Source organism: Phalaenopsis equestris, unplaced genomic scaffold (assembly GCF_001263595.1).
Source record: "Phalaenopsis equestris unplaced genomic scaffold, ASM126359v1 Scaffold201208, whole genome shotgun sequence".
Lineage (NCBI taxonomy): Eukaryota > Viridiplantae > Streptophyta > Magnoliopsida > Asparagales > Orchidaceae > Phalaenopsis > Phalaenopsis equestris.
Genome location: NW_018220987.1, coordinates 8,840 through 13,062, shown reverse-complemented (window position 1 = coordinate 13,062; position 4,223 = coordinate 8,840).

Below are 4,223 nucleotides of genomic sequence, written 5' to 3'. Positions count from 1 at the left end.
GCAAGGATTAAGTCATAGGGCAGGATTAAGTCATAGGGCAAAAATTGGGGGTTTGACATAGATCAAAATTGAGCTCAAAGAATGGGCCAATTGGGCTTGGATTTGGCTTAGATTGGTCATATGAAAGGTGAATTTGTGTTTACGATTGGAATTGGGGGAAATTTGGACCAAATTGATGGACATTTGAGGTAAATTTGGGGAAATTGGGCCCTTAAAGACAATTTGGGGGTTTTGTTCAAATTGGTCAAATTGGTCAAATTGGGTTCAATTCGAGGGTTCAAATTGATTTTGAAAACATTTAAAGTGATTTTGGAGGTTTTGGGAAAGTTTGGGGAGCCAAGGGTATTTTTGTAATTTTGGTCATTTTGTGGGTATTTTGGTAAATTTAGAATTTTTGGGTAACTTGTGTATTTTCAAAAGTTTTGAAATGATTTTTGAAAAAATTTGGGTATTTTGGGTGGATTTGGGGATTTTGACCAAATTTATGTCTCCAAGGGTATCTAGGTAATTTGGGGGGATTTAGGGGCAAAAGGCCAAGTTGAATATTTTAGTAGAATTGGGGTACCAACCACCTTATTTGAGCCATGGACCAATGGAATCCCCATTTGGGTCCTCTATGCCTCTATGCGGTCCTCTATGCACTGGTCTTAGTTAAACCCTAGCCTAGGGCTAGTGGGCTTGGGGGACCATCTATATGAGTTTCTCAAAAGATCAATGGACCAAACTCAACAATTTTTGGTTTAGGGTTGCGAGAGATTGTGGGTGAGAGTGAGTGTATTAGATCCATACCAACATCTAAGGTCAAATAGTCCTAATGGGGACTCTCCTTGAGCTACCTCATACTGACCCCGCCTACTAAGTGCTAGAGGTTAGGACCAATATGTAGAGCTTCAAGTTGAGCAAAGGGGAGTTTAGAATTTCTAATGGTGAGGGTTCCTTTTCTAGTTTTCTACAAATAGCCAACATGAAAGTTCTATGGCTAGACCATAGGCTACTAAAGAGAAAAATTAAACCTCAACCAAAAGTGAGGTCATAAGGACAATAGTGAAGAAGATGTTTGATCCTAATTTATGTACAGAACGTTTTGTTTAGTACTATTTGTTTTAGTTATTTTGTTGAATTGGAATGCATTTCCTTTCCAATGAACACTACTTATGCTTATGTTTTGAATTTTGATGATTAGATTTTAGTGTTGGGAATTTGGTTAGCTTTAGAACACTGAATTTGATGTTTGTTGGCTTGAAAATGTTAGTTTGTAATAGTACGGATTTTATACATAAATGTGAGTTTTGTGTGGTTTGTGAAAGTTTGGAGTTATTGTGATGTCTATAGATGCTTAGAAAGGTTTATTAGAGTCAAGTAAAGGGTTACATAAAGCGATACGAAGTAGATTTCCACAAAAACCCAAATCCAGTGAATTTATGCTCTGGCGCATGATGCACCATTTTACAGAGCCTTGGCGCATGATGTGTCAAATTGGGGCATGATGCGCCAAAGGTTTGAACACGCCATATAGCCAAGAAAATGGCAAAATCCCATGGACAAACTCCTTTGTTGTTGCTTAAGTCATCTTCTACTTCAAGACCTTGGTCTAGGGCATCACATAATGGGCTAAAGAGAAGGATTCGGAGGCTAAAAACTGAAGATTTCATCTTCACTTGGTAAGCGCTTCACTTTAACATAGAAATTTGGTATTTTCACTATGTATTTGGCATATATGAAATTTGGGATTTTTTATGAAAAATTTTGAAGAAAACTCATGGTGAAAAGTTTCTTACCAAATAATCTTTCTTGAGGAGTTAGATATTTGATTTAGTAATTTATTTGGACTATATTTTGATTTTCATAGAATTTTCAAATGGCTCCCTGAGTTAAGAGATGAAGGTCGTTTGAGGAATTTGATGCACGAAGATTTGTTAGTTTTAAAGCCTAACATAGTTACCATACTTAGATGGAAACAAAAAGAATGATCCAAGAACGGGCATTTGCAAACCCGAGTGGCGAGGTCGAGAGGCTGATTCTTAATAGAATTTGGGAAAGATTCTGCTACTTCACTGCAGTAGGTTCGAGAGATTTATGCAAACTTGAGGGTTACTAATGATGATCACATCCTAGTTAGAGGTAAACAAGTTGAATTTACTGCTGATCACATCAATACTTTTTTATGGTTTCAAGGGTATATTTTTCAATGAATACGTTGTATTCGTGATGACTGATTCATCACTGGTTGAAGTGATTGCATTTTTGACTGATGGATGAGGGGAGTGGAAGATTAAGAATAACAAGATAAATAACTTCTTTGCTTCCATGTTAACTATTCAGTCAAAGGTATGGCACTGCTTCATTTCTGCCAGACTATTGTCGACAAATTATTTGGCTGATGTTACAAAAGATAGAGCTATACAAAAATATTGATTTCATAACATTAAGGCAATAGATGTTGGTGCACTTATAGTTCAGCATGCTCGAAGTTTGGTTGGTAGTTCTAATGCTGATGGTTTGGGATACTCTGCCCTAATTTTCACTCTATGTGAACAATCAGGAGTAGAATTCTATAGAAATGAAGAATGATTACAGCCACAGAATCCGATTGGGAGGCATATGATTCAGATAGTAGAATCATTTGTTGAATCTAGAAGTGGAAGAAGGGATAGACCCTCTACATTTGTTGTAGGGGCATCTACTTCTTGATCTGCATCACTTGAAAGTATTATGGACCAACTGATGATTCAACAAATGGACATAGTTAATATTCAAACTCAGTTGGGAGAGATAAGAGCAAGAAATGCTTATAATTATGAATATCAGCAGAGGAGAGTGCAACATGATATTGATTTTGAAAATGCTATGGTAAGAAGTTTTAGGGGTGAACCTAATGTGGACTTTCCTGCTTGCCCCAGTTTCACTCCCTATGCTCCTGTTCATGAAGAAGAAGAAGAAGAAGATTCTAATGATGAAGGGGAAGGAAATGAGAATTAATTTTTATGAGTTTAGTTTAGTGTGTTTTGATGTTTGTTTGCTATTTGTGAGTGTATTGTGATATAATTTTAATTACAAAATGTTGTAGTAGAACCTTTTATGTTGTGTGTGAACTGAGTCAGTAATAGTAACTGTAAACTTTCACTTTTTGAGTAGTTTTAGCATTTTCAATTTAGTTTTTAAGTTTTTGTCTTTCTGTTTTTAATTCTTAGCATATTCTCTGGAATACATTATGTTTTATTTAATTCTTTAAAGGAAAGATGTAGTTTTACAGTTAGTACCTGCAGTATACCAAAGCCCATTTTTATAGTCAGAAATCCTCTACAGCTCAGTTTTTATTTTCATGCATTTATTGTTTTCTTTCACCTACTAAATTTTATACTAAAAATATTTTTAAAATTACTTAAAAACTTAAGTTTGGGGGAAAGAAAAATTTATTTTGAAAAGAAGTAAACTGAATTTTATTTGTCCTCAATTAACTATATTTCAAAAAAATAATTTAACATGGTCTTGGATATTAAGATTTAACTTTAAATGTCAATACTTCCGTTTATAAATATTGTGGTAAATTTTAGTATAGAGTTTTTAATAATGAAGGTCAATTCTAATGTTAAAGATATTGGGTATGAAAGGATAAGACTATGTTTTTTTATTTAAAGTAAGGAAAATAATATTTTGAAATGTTAAGAATTTTAAAGTTTCATGTAAGAAGAAAAGAATGAGACTTTATGAAAAATTATAAACTAACATGAATTTATAAAGTGAAGAAAGGTTTAGAGTTTTGAATTTAAGAAGAGGATAGTGAAGTTCAAATTTATTAAATGTTATCCAGATATAGTAATCCTTACTTGGAAGAGAAAAAGAAAAAGAAAAAGAAAATAAATGATTGAAAAGATCCTAAAAGAAAAGAAACGAAAAAAAAATAGAAAGAAAAAGAAAATGAAAGAAAAATATATATAAGAGGGAGATGCTTGAGGAGATGCCTAATCAAAAATTGGCTTCACTTGAATCAACTTAAGAAATGAGCTTTATTAAATTTTCTAAACTTATATTGGAGTATTAGTAGCATTCCTAGTAATGTTTTCATGAAGTTCTTTTTAATATGAATGTTCTAAATGACCTTAATATGACAAATTGAAATTCTTCTTGAAATGAATAGAAATTCATAAATCTTAAATTTGATTACTAAATATTCTTAGACTAAGAATTTGAATCTAAGTTATTAAAGGGTTTTTCTTAAATTT